The sequence below is a fragment of the Hyperolius riggenbachi genome, chromosome 7 (genome assembly GCF_040937935.1).
Source record: "Hyperolius riggenbachi isolate aHypRig1 chromosome 7, aHypRig1.pri, whole genome shotgun sequence".
Lineage (NCBI taxonomy): Eukaryota > Metazoa > Chordata > Amphibia > Anura > Hyperoliidae > Hyperolius > Hyperolius riggenbachi.
Window position 1 is genome coordinate 30,981,205 of NC_090652.1, and position 13,299 is coordinate 30,994,503.

Here is a 13,299-nt window from a genome sequence, read left to right on the forward strand (position 1 = left end):
GAAGGGGAAAAGCCCGGGCCCTGACGGTTACTGCATAGAATTCTATCAGCACTTTGCTCATATTTTGGCCTCTCTTTTCTGCAACTTGGTCAATAACAAAGAAGGAACTGCTACCTTCTCAAAAGAATCTAACCAAGCTATACTAACACTAATCCCTAAAGAAGGGAAATCAAATTTAGACTGTGCAAACTTTAGGCCAATTTCACTATTAAATTGCGATGTGAAAATCTATGCAAAAATATTGGCAAATAGACTGACCAGGGTTGCCGATAGAATTCTGGGCAAACAACAATCAGGCTTTGTCAAAAATAGCCAAATTCAAGACAATATTTACGCTGCAACAAATTTGATCCATACTTGTAAAAAGAGAAAAATAGAAGCAGTTATGGTTGCAGTAGATGCAGAAAAGGCATTTGACCGTCTATCAAGGGAATTTGTCTTTGCTATATTGGAAAGATTGGGTTTGGGCCGGAACTTTATAAACAGAATAAAGAAATTATATATCAATCAAAGTGCAGGCGTCAATATAAACGGATCTGTGTCCAATACTTTCAATATTAAGAATGGGGTTAGGCAAGGTTGCCCATTGTCTTCATGGCTCTTCAATTTTAGTTTAGAAGCATTTATACAACTAATTCAGAATGACAATATGGTTAAAGGAGTTAAAACAAAGACGGAGGAGATTAAAATACTTGCCTACGCGGATGATTTATTACTAACTTTGATCAAACCAATCCAATCCATCGCCAGGTGTGAGAAACTTCTCGAGGTATTCTCCTTACACTCTAATTTTAAGATTAACCAGGTTAAAACTATAATCTTGAATTTGGGCTGTTCACGTGACACCGTGAATGCTATTAAAACACACAGTAAATTTAGATGGATTGATCAAGCAATTAAATATCTTGGCATTACCCTCACTAGAGACCCTAACGACCTGTTCATGGCTAATTTTTCTAAGACTGTTAAAGAGTACAAGGGTAAACTCCAATCATGGGATCGACCCTGTTTTAATGTCATTGGTAGGATCAGCATATTAAAAATGCTGGTTTTACCTAAACTTATTTTTCTTTTGCGGAGCCTGCCGGTGGCTATCCCCAACTCATGGTTCCAAAACTGGCATAACATTTTTCAAAATTTTATCTGGAGTAAATCCAGACGTAGAATTAGTTATAAACTTATTTCTAGGCAGAAAGAGGAGGGAGGCCTAGCCGCACCAAACATTATAAATTACTATAGAAGTGCACACTTGGCAAGGGTCTTGGACTGGAAGATAGAATCTTCCCCCATTGGATCTGGTAAAGCTTGGTCTATCTTAGAAAAGGACGAATGTAACTTAGATTTAATTTTCTCGTGGATTCCAGGAAACATCTATAAAGTTTACTCATTACGGATCACCCTTTGATTAAACCAACAGTAAAAACTCTTTTTTGGTTCGTCTCAAAATGGCACAAAGACACAGGCCCATCCCCACTTACCACTTTAAGGGAGAATCCAGATTTCATGACTGGCTTGGTGAGGTCCTGGTTTTCCAGAAACACGATAAGCCCTGATACGCGCATTATCAATCTCTGGGGAAACCCTGCACTGGGGATACCTGGCATATTAAACAATCGTAGGCAAAAGGAGACTTGGCGTACAATGCAAGTGAGAAGTTTTATACATAAATTAGAATTCAAGTTTGTCAGATTAAGGAACGACCCAAATATTTTTGAAAAACATATTCTCCTTAATAAAAAAATGGACAATCATTATGCAAACTTAATAGACTTATTTGCCAAGGAGAAAGTCAAAATTTTACTCCACACTATTGTACAAAATGGGAAAGAGACCTCGGCCTTTCGCTTAAAAGTAAATGGCTCACGATTTGGCATAAAAATTGGATGATCCCGGATATTGATCTCCAGCTTACCCAGTACAAGACCATTGCCAGATGGTACATTACCCCGGAACGAATACAAAAATTTTCCAAACAAAGAGAATTGTGCTGGAGGTGTGGGCAGGAGGACGGGTCCGAATTGCACATGTGGTGGGCATGTCCCATATCAAAGACCTTTTGGGATAGTTTAATATGCTTTTGTAAAAACCTGCTAGAAGGGGGCTTTAAACTTTCTCCAAGTGAAGCTATTTTTGGCATATCTGAAGCAGGCGATAGTAAAGAAAGTGCTCTAATTAAAGAGCTAGGAACAAAAGTCGCAAAAAGAATGATAGTAGAAAAATGGAAAGACTCGACTCCCCCCCCCCCCCCCCCCCATCTCGATGACTGGTTGAGCAGAATGGATCTGTTGTGTGGCAGTGAAATCAACGGCGACACAGCAGATCAAACACCTGACGTAGATTGTACTCAGTGGGTCAGATCCTATAGGGATACCTGGCTGTCAATTACAAAAAATTATATGGATAAGCAATAAGCATACATATAATAAGATGGGTTAGGGGCTACACTGTATAACACGAGTGGGGGTAAGAGTGGAAAAGTGGGGTGGTCAGGTGGGTTGGACCAGGTTAATATGGATGGGTTATGTGTTAAGGAAGAGTATGCTTGGTTGAATGTAAGAGTTTCTGAATGTGTATACATACTCGGTTGCAAGAACAACAGGTTATTACACCTCCCTTTCATTTAAGATATAGGGGATACAGGATATGGTAAGACATGGTTAATTCTGGAATGGGGAGGGTTGCGTAAGGGAAGGGAGGAGTTTATGGTTTTTGAAGCACGCATAGAGATAAATATAGTGAAATAAAGTTTCAACTATGTATGGCTCAAACAAGGATGAAGGCATTTTTCAGCGCTGGTTTGGGCGTCCAAGCGACTAGACCATAAGCTGATAAACTTCCCATATCAAAAATGCATCTGAGTTTGGAAAAAAAAAAACAAAAAAAAAGTATTAGCACCTCCCTCCCAGCCTGGATAGCCAGGAGTGCTGCAGTATTAGCACCTCCCTTTCCAGCATAGATAGCCAGGTGTGATGCAGTATTAGCACCTCCCTCCCCAGACTGGATAGCCAGGTTAAAAAAAAAAAGAAGAAGAAAAAAAATAATAATTTAGAAAATAGATTTTATTTCTGAAATCTTGTATTTTTAGTTTGGGTCCACTTTAATGACTGACTGTAGCAGGTTTGAGGCCTCTGCCATTAACAGTGTAAGAATGGCAACAGTTTAAATATTCCCCTTGAAAATCAATAGGTGAATTTTGATTGGCTGTTGTAGGCTCCACCCACTTTTCTGATTAATCCTAGTCACCCAGTGGCCAACTTTGTGAAGTTTGAGAACCCTAGCATTAACAGTGTAAGAATGGCTGCAGTTTATATTTTCCCAGTGAAATGTGTTTTTGGCTCCCCCCACTTTTTGTAACACACAGTCACTCGATGACAAAGTTTGTGAGCTTTCAGGTTGCTGGCAATGGAAAAAAAAAAAAAAAAAAAAAAAAAAAAGTGTGATGGAAGCAGTTTATCCACCAAAGAAATCTGATTGGCTGTTTTTGGCTCCACCCCCTTTAGTGATTTTGAACTTTAGTCACCCAATGATCGACTAGCAAGTTTGAAGCCTCTGCCATTAACAGTGTAAGAATGGCAGCAGTTTAAATATTCTCCTTGAAAATTAATAGGTGAATTTTGATTGGCTGTTGTAGGCTCCTCCCACTTTCCTGAATGTTAATCCCATTCACCCAGTGACCGAATGTGGCAAGTTTGAAGCATCTGCCATAAACAATGTAAGAATGGCTGCAGATTACATTTTCCCATTGAAAATGAATGGCTGAAATTTAATTGGCTGTTTTATGCTCCGCCCACTTTTCCTGAATTTGTAACCTCGGTCACCAAGTGACCAATTGTGCCAAGTGTGGGGACTCTGGCTTGATTACTGTGAGAATGGCAGCCTTTTACATTTATTTTTTTCATTGACATGAATGGGTGAAATCTGATTTGCTGTTTGTAGCTCCGCTCAGGTGTGCAGGGGGGACGCAAGACCCCCAGAACATATCATTAGAGGTAGTAAGGGATCTGCATACCAAGTTTCGTTCAAATCTGTCAAAACTTTTTCGAGTGATAGACACACACACACACACACACACACACACACACACACACACACACACACACACACACACACACACACACACACACACACACACCACACACACGTTATCTTGATTGTTATTCTGTGTATGACCCGGCCTGCCCTCCACTTTGATTAAAGTCTCATTCCTCTGTACTACAGTCACCTGATACCTGGTATAGACCTCAGCTAGCTTAACGACTGTCTCATCCTTGTTTGTACCTCGGCCATCTGAACTTATGTGTACGACCTCAGCCGGTTTTACTTCTTAGGGCTCTATTCATAAAACATTTGCGGTAAAAAAAAGAAAAAAGAAAAAAATCTTGGAGGGAAAACACCGCATTGGTATTTTAGACTTTTGTGCTAACTCATAAAAATGTTTACACTTGCGATAAAAGGTCGGGGAATTCCCGCACTAAACTAGCGGTGCTGCCTGAGTTGATACATTTTTTCACAGTGTAGAGACAGAGTTACTTATAAAGGAGGAAGCCCAAACTTCCAGGGATGAGCAGAAACTACGCCAGTGCGAATTTACGCATCGTAGTTCGAATCTACGCATCGTAGTTCGTAGGCGAAGTCTCAAAATTACGCTTACGATTTTACGCATAGCGAAGTACCGTTACGCGTAGTTTACGCCCCTACGCGTAGTTCTCATGTGTATTGCGAAGTAAACTACGAATACCGCTAAGGAGGTTAAATGCCTGCTTTTCTCTGAATTTTCCTCCAAAAACAAAGAGGGCATCAGACTTCACGATTTGGATCGCTCAATGTAAGCCAACACAGTCCTCCTTACATCTAAACAGTGCACTTTCTGCTCTTTGCTATTAGATGGATTGCTACAAAAGGAAGGCAGGAATATTTCTTGCGATCTATGAAACTTGGAAACCACTTTGGCAGGAAGGAAGTGTCTAAACGTAAAGTTATTCTGTCACCTGAAATTATACAGTAAGGTTCTTTCACAGACAGGGCTTGGATCTCACAAATCCTTCTGGCTGAAGTGATTGCAATTAAGAATGCAGCTTTGAGAGTTAGTATTTTATCTGAAACTTCATCCAGGAGGTTCAAAGGGGGGCTCACATAGGGTAACAGTAAAAAAGGGCGCAGGAGGCTAGTGGACAAATCGGGCGCCGCCATTCACTCCCATAATAAATATCGTTTAATGGGCGCCCAACAGGAAAAAAGGGCACCGGAGAAAAATAATGTTTTAAAAGCGGCGCCCGGAGACTTTTAATGTTTTATAACTGCCTCTCATGATTACACATTATTTAATGATTTATAAATTTTTTATTATTTTTAAACGAAAAACAGTACAATTTTTTTACATTATTTTTAAACGAAAAACCGCACAATATTTTTTTGAAACGTTATTAATGCTTATGACAGGGGGGTCTTAGGTTTAGGCACCACCAGGGGGGTCTTAGGTTTAGGCACCACCAGGGGGGGTCTAGGGGTTAGGGGTAGGTACAGGAAGGGTTACTTACTAATTTTTTTTTAAACGTTATTATACGTTTCACTTTTTAAACGGAAGATTAAAGTTTTCACAATTGACGATTTCATGAACATTATTTAATGATTTATAACTTTATAAAACATTATTTTTAAACGAAATATAGTAAATTTTTAAACGTTATCCATGTTTATCGTTTAAAACCCCACACCCTTTTTTCCCAGCGCCCCTTTTTAACGTACGCCTCACATAGTGCCTGTAAAGCTGTATTAAGGTCCCAGGATGGCATTTAACATTGTACCAGAGGTCTGAGTCTTTTAAGGGCCCTGAAGAAACAAATACAAATATTCCTCTTCTGCCAATCTCCTTTCCCAAAAAAAGCGATAAGGGCAGAGGTGTAGACCTTCAGGGTACTTGTACTAAGATCCAATTGATATCCGTTCTGAAGGAATTCCAGAACAGATAGGAAGGACATAAGATCTATTGAGTTTTGAAGACACCAGGAATTATACACATCCCACGCTTTTGCATATACAGGATCTTCTCAAAAATTAGCATATTGTGATAAAGTTCATTAGTTTCTGTAATGTACTGATAAACGTTAGGACTTTCATATATTTTAGATTCATTACACACAACTGAAGTAGTTCAAGCCTTTTATTGTTTTAATATTGAGGATTTTGGCATACAGCTCATGAAAACACAAAATTCCTATCTCAAAAAATTAGCATATTTCATCCAACCAATAAAAGAAAAGTGTTTTGTTTTTTTTAAAAGTCAACCTTCAAATAATTATGTTCAGTTAGGCACTCAATACTTGGTCGGGAATCCTTTTGCAGAAATGACTGCTTCAATGCGGCGTGGCATGGAGGCAATCAGCCTGTGGCACTGCTCAGGTGTTATGGAGGCCCAGGATGCTTCGATAGAGGCCTTAAGCTCATCCAGAGTGTTGGGTCTTGCGTCTCTCAACTTTCTCTTCACAATATCCCACAGATTCTCTATGGGGTTCAGGTCAGGAGAGTTGGCAGGCCAATCTAGCACAGTAATACCATGGTCAGTAAACCATTTACCAGTGGTTTTGGCACTGTGAGCAGGTGCCAGGTTGTGCTGAAAAATGAAATCATCTCCATAAAGCTTTTCAGCAGATGGAATAGGGGAAAAAGAGTGTGTAACACCCTTCCACCAAGGGTGGATATCTTGATATGTAGAGATGTACAGAGGCACCAAAAGGATGAAAAATAACTAAAAAGGTTTAAAACGTTCAGGAGGCGGTGGTGGACCAGCCCACCCAAAACAGACAAAAAAAGCTGTTGGTTAAAGTTGTAAATTATTCACATACTCCTAAGACAAGTCGCAATGCATTTTGCAGGTCAAATCCCGCTTCTTCAGTGTGAGGAAACGCGGAAAAGCCGCCGCGAGTGCTCAGAGTGAGGCGGCTGTTTCCGCGTCCAACATGGCGACAACGCGTAGAAACCGCCGCATGCCGCATGGGCAGTGCGGTGGAGTCCGCATTGGACATGGCGGATGGTACGCATGACACTGGCGCTGACATGATGGAGGGACGCGGGGAAGCCGCCGCTTGCTTGGAGAGCGGAGCGGCGGCCCCCGCTTCTGAATCAGCTGATACATTACAAAACATGTCTGGTGTGGCTGGGACTGCTAGTCCACACAGGTTCAGAAGGACGCGCGCGCTCGCTGAGAGGCAGAGCTTATATGACAGCCAGAGAAGAGTCAGCTGGCATTTTCACCACCATCCATTGGTCCAGCACTTAGGGGTGGCGCTGGAGAGCGCTAAGGTATATATACTGGGTGCTGGACATTTCTCTGGTGTCTGGCGTTGCGATCACTACGTGGTAGCACTCAGACCTTGTCTGTATCTGTGTACTAGCATAGTTTCCAAAGGTGTTGACGGCCAAGGATCTCACACCTTAGCGTTAGGAGATTGAACTGTACTATTTGTTATGACCTTCTGCCTGCCTGACCATTCCTTTGAACTCTGATTCTGTACCTTGCCATTTCTGATTTCCTGTTGCCAAACTCTGCTTGTCCCTGGACTCTGTATCTGCCTCCTGATTCTGTACCTCATTATTCTGATACTCTGTTGCCAAACCCTGCCTGTTCATTGGATTCTGTATCTGTCTCCTGAAGCTGTACTTTATCTGTCTGTGTGTTAACGACCTGGCTTGCCCGACCTCGAGAACTAGCCTTACTGTCAGAGGCAGTTCCCAGACCTGTTAGTGACATCCTCTCAGGTGTCACTCCTACTCTGTCCTTCCCACCTTCTGCCTAGCTCCTCCCCCGGGAGAGTCTAGGCCTACGGAAGGAACATTCCTCTGTGTGTACTCAAAGTATTATTGTTGCATAAACACTCACTCGTTACTCAGGTGTCCAGAGGTTAGAATATATATCTGAATATCGGTGATACTGCAGATCACCAATAATCGGGTATATTCTGCATTCTCGGTGATACTGCAATTCACCGGTAATCAGACCCTCTCTGTGTTACACTGATCGTTACATTCAGGCAAACAACAGGCAACACAGCAAGGAGTCAAATCTACGCTTGCCACCTCTGTGAAAGACAGACGGAGGTGCCAAGCGTAGATTTGACTGCTTGCTGCGTGTTACGCCTGTTTATTGCCTGAAGAAGCAGAATTTGACCTGCGAAACGCATTGCGACTTGTCTTAGGAGTATGTGAATAATTTATAACTTTAACCGACCGCTTTTTTCTCTGTTTTGGGTGGGCTGGTCCACCACCGCCTCCCGAATGTTTTAAACCTTCAGTGATTTTTATCCTTCTGGCGCCTCTGTACATCTCTTCATATGATCTCCTGAAACACTTCCTAGTTTAGGGACCACTCGTCCTGGTGAAGGGAATAGGGGGGGATCTGCTTAAGTAGTCTGCTAGATGATTGAGACTTCCCTTCAGATGTAATGCCTTTAGAGACTTCAAATTCATTTTGACACATGGACTGGATTTAACCACCAATGCAGGGACGCTTTTATGTTTTGAGGAATGAGTAAATTTTTGTCTAGTGATTACTGTTTCCGATTCCAGCTCCTTAAAGAGAACCCGAGGTGGGGATCGTAGAAAGAAATCTATACACAGAGGCTGGGTCTGGCTATAGTGCCCAGCCTTTGTTGCTAGTTGAATCCCTCCTAAGTGCCCCCTGCGCTCCGCTCTCCCCCATAAATTACGGCCGCGCTCTCAGGCATTGTTTACCTTACTAATGTCACTCAAGCCGCTCCCCCCGCCTCCTGCAGAGCGCCGGTCCCCGTCCGCGTCCCTTTCCTCCAATCAGCGCGAGGGAAGGGACGTGGGCGGGGACCGGCGCTCTGCAGGAGGTGTGGGAGCGCCGTGAGTGACACTAGTGAAGTAAATACAGCCCGCTGCGACACGCTGTGTGTCGCCAGCGCGGCTGTAATTTATGGGGGAGAGCGGAGCGCAGGGGGGACTTAGCGGGGATTCAACTAGCAACAGAGGCTGGGCACTATAGCCAGACCCAGCCTCTGTGTATAGATTTCTTTCTACGATCTCCACCTCGGGTTCTCTTTAAAAACCAAAGTTGGAGAGTTCTGGCATGCAGCTAGCCCCACTGTACTGCCGTAAATGAGGATGTTAGTAGTCCCAGTAGTGCCATAGCTTTTCTTTGCGTGACTGATGTCATTTCCTGGAAGGAAAGAACACATTTTAGAATGGCAGATATTTTCCTTTCAGGAAGAACAACCTTGTTTCTTAGAGAAGAGATAGTGAACCCCAGATATTCCATAGATTGAGAGGGTGTTAAGGGCGATTTCTCTCAATTTATCAACCATCCCAAGGATTGGAGGAAGTCAAGGCAGAAACACACCTGAGCATGCACAGACTCATAGGTTGGACCCCAGATCAGTAAATCATCCAGATAAGCAATGATAAGAATAGATTGAAGTCTAAAGACTGCTAGAACTTTGGATAGAACTTTAGTAAACAACCAGGGAGCAGATGAGAGACCAAAAGGAAGAGCAATAAATTGTAAATGCCTTACCTCTCCCTGGAAATAGATGGCAAATCGCAGATACTTCTGGGAATAGAGATGGGTTGGCAGGTGCAGGTATGCATCCTTGAGGTCCAGAGAGGACATGTAACATTGATGTTGAAGTAGATTTATCACACTGCGAGTATTGTCCATTCTGAATTTGCGGTATTTTACCGATTTGTTTAATCCGTTCAGATTTAGAATGAACCTAAACTGTCCTTGGGGTTTTTTCACCAGAAATACTGGGGAGTTATATCCCAGGAACTGTTGACACTTTGGAACCGGTCTGATTACTCTCTTTTCCAGCAGCAAGGTCACCTCTGTTTGTAATGTAAAGCTTTGACCTGGGTCTTTTGGGGTTACAAAAAACTGATTTGGGGGGTGACTTACAAACTCGATCTTCTAACCTTCTAGAACTATGTTTAAAAGCCACCTGTTTTGAAATATGCTTTCTTATTTCTCGTAAAAGAAGAGCTATTCTTCCCACCACTGGAAGCCTGGCATCATTGCTTGGAGGGTTGTGTGGTTGGATTGAAGGAAAAACTAGACTTTTGTCTTTGGGTTCTATTTGGACCCCGTTGTCTCTTGTTGGAGGGCTTAGGATCGGTTTCATTTTTCTTTTGATCATGAAAGGAATCTTTTCCACGAAAAATCTCTCTTTTAAAAGGAAATGTCTTTTTCCTGTCAGCAGATCTCTCTAATACATCATCTAATTTAGATCCAAAAAGAAACTCACCCTCACAAGGAATAACGCATAACTGATTTAGACGATGTGTCTCCTTGCCAGGTTTTAACCCAGATAGCTCTTCTTGATGTCTTTACCAGGGCTGAAGTCCGGGCCGATAGGCATACTGTATCGTCTGCTGCATCTGAACGATAATTAGCTGAATGCAAAAGGTTATCAAAGTCCTTTAAGTATTTCTTCCCGAGGAACTCCTGAAGCAATGCGACACTGAGTATTCATTAACCATATCTTTAAAGATCTAGCTGCCGCTGTGGAAGCTACTGCAGGTTTTAAGGAGAGAGTAGAAGATTCCCATGCCCTTCTTAATATATTGTCCATTTTTTGTCTATAGGATCCCTGAGATTACCAAAATCCTCAAACTGGAGGTCTGATCTTCTAGAAACCTTAGATAATGAAGGATCAAGCTTTAGTGCTATACCCCAAAATTTTTGATCTTCAGGCTTAGATATTTTTTAGATGACGATTTAGGCCAAAAAGCTATCTTTTCAGGGTTATCCCATTCCCACTTTACCATACTCTTTAAGGCACTGTGTACAGGAATATAAACAGTCTCAGGATCAGACAGCCCTACATACATTTGATCAAGAAGTGTAAGTGTTTTCTCATCAGTTTTGAGCCCCATGGTATAATGCATTGCTTTCAGAAAACTTTTCATAGATTTTGGAGAAAAAACAAATTTATGTGACTTATCCTTTGCCTGCTCATCCTCAGAACTAATCTCCTCTAGTGATGAAATGGCCACCTCTCTCTCCCTCAGACAAACCTGAATCAACGGAATCCTCTCCTCTTTTCCTCTTGTGAATTAAAGTTTCTGCAGGCTCCTGATCCGGAGGAAGAGGAGCTACCTGAGTAGGCACTGCGGTAACACTGGTGTCAGAGGAAGTAGAAGGTTGAGACTGAGGGATAGCTATAGTTGAAACCGTGGGGGTACTAGGAGAGATATTAGCTTCTTTAATCACTTGTATGGCAGTAGCCATTTCAGATTTCATCCATCCCATAAGATCTTTGAAAATGACAGGAGATTCTTTCTAAACAACAACTTTATCAGTACAAGATCTGCAGAGAAGTCTCGAGGAAAAAATTCTCTCAGAACAGATTGCACACTTCTTGTGATCAGTTTTCTGCATGGACTTTCCCTCGTCACTCCTTTCACCTTTGTCAGATAATTCAGGTTTATCTTTATCTGTTTTAGAGACATTGGGCTATAAGAGAACAGAAGGGAAAGTGTAATCAGAATATGCCCCTGCAGCATTTCAGCATAAAACCTGATAGGAATAACATAATAAAGCATCCTACCAGAGAGACATCGGAGCCAGGCTCCACAGGTTTCGCAGAGACAGGTCCTGCCGCAGTATCCATGGTCATATGTATGCTTAAGACCAGGGACCTGAGCTTAAATAGGCTGCCAAGAAAGTCCTGCCCCTCTCCACGCGGCTACGGGGTAACCCTAAGAACCTTCCCCACCGCAACAATGTCATCTGACAATAGTACCCCTCCGTTCCTACCTTCATCACCGCTTAAACTTTTCTCCGTCTCCCACGGCCTCCATTGCGCCGTCAGACACTGAAACGGGAGGCTGAGACCATAGCCAGCAGCCGCGTGACACAGAGCGGCGAATCGGGAAGAACTTCCGGGGTAGAGCTGGCATCAGTCTGCCTTCAGAATCACATGATCCGCCAAACCGGAAATGCTTTCTGAGCGCTTTCGGCGAGAAAGGTAAATCGATGAAGAAGCCAGTAGGTGCAGAGCGGCTCCCTGGACGGCTTCCTGACCAGCTCCAAATTACCGGAAACCCCGCTACACAGCTCCTGCTCCATGGTTAGCTCTAGCTCCTCATCCAGCTCCTGGTGGTGGACAGGACATCTAAAAAAGAAAAGTTGTACTCACCCGGGGCTTTTTCGAGCCCAGTGCTGGTCGGGAGGTCCCACGACTGCGTCCTGGCTCCTCTCCTACTCCCCGCTCCAGAATGGCTGACCGGCCGCAGCCCGAGCGACACTCGGCCGAGTGTCGAGCTGCTCCTTCCGCGTATGACGCGGCTGACGTCACACGCCGGCCGCCTCGCGTCATCACGGCGGCCGGCGTGGCAATACCGTGCATGCGCGCTTTAGTCGCGCATGCGCAGTACTTTCACTGGGCTGGTACTTCCAGCACTGGGCTGGAAAAAGCCCCGGGTGAGTACAACTTTTATTTTTTAGATGAGCTCGGAGTCCCTTTAAAGGCTGGTCCTTTACTGAGTTAGCAATCATGAAAATGGCAAGAACCGCTCAGGTTTTTGACAGTTCCTGTCCATCAATTGTGGGGAAGGAGACAAGTCTCAGGGGTGCTGTCTAAGGACGTTCCTGGAAATATGGATTTAGATAAAAAACGTATAATTTCGGCTACATCTCGTGCCCTTTTTTCCAGGCGCCTTTTTTATATGCATGCGAGCCAGCCAGCTCATGCCCCAGCCCACGCAGAAGCCAGCCACGCCCAATTATTGCATCCTGTAACGAATGAGATGCTACTCTGAAAACATGACAGTTTACCAAACTCAGTTTAAATGTGGGTGTTCCCACGTAGCTCCATGCACACAAACCTCAGCAATCCTGTTTGGCTGAAATTCCCCAGGTATTAGCACATCAGTATTTACAAGAGTCAGACTACCAGAGTAATGACACAGTAGCACCTCTAAGGCTGCACCTTGGTTTTTCAGGTGGCACAGATGGGCATGCAAACATTGACCGAGGTCTGTCCCTGTAAGAGAGATCACACAATTCACAGTGGCCTGGCCCATTTCATGACAATGGAAACATTTTACATGTGCATTGTGGACCCTCTTATGGAGGAGCAGACTTTCCTGGACCACTAATCATTACGCGACACCTAAAGTCTCTCCCAGAGTCAAACAGTCAGGTCCATTGGTGAACTCTGGGTCCCCTCCGTTGTGCCACTTCCCTCCTCAGAAAGATCTCCCAACAGTTGGGCAACTCTGCCCATGCATTTGCATCTGCGCTTCCTTTATTGCTCTCCACACGCTTAGAGCAACAACAAAAAA

The 13,299-nt window shown here is 43.4% G+C and overlaps 1 protein-coding gene across 2 annotated transcripts in view; it reads right to left on the minus strand.

The window, feature by feature from the left end:
- The window catches only part of LOC137524232 (sulfotransferase 1C1-like), a 110,629-nt gene that overhangs the window by 64,872 nt on the left and 32,458 nt on the right, over positions 1-13,299 (minus strand). The gene's annotated exons all lie outside the window — the stretch shown is intronic.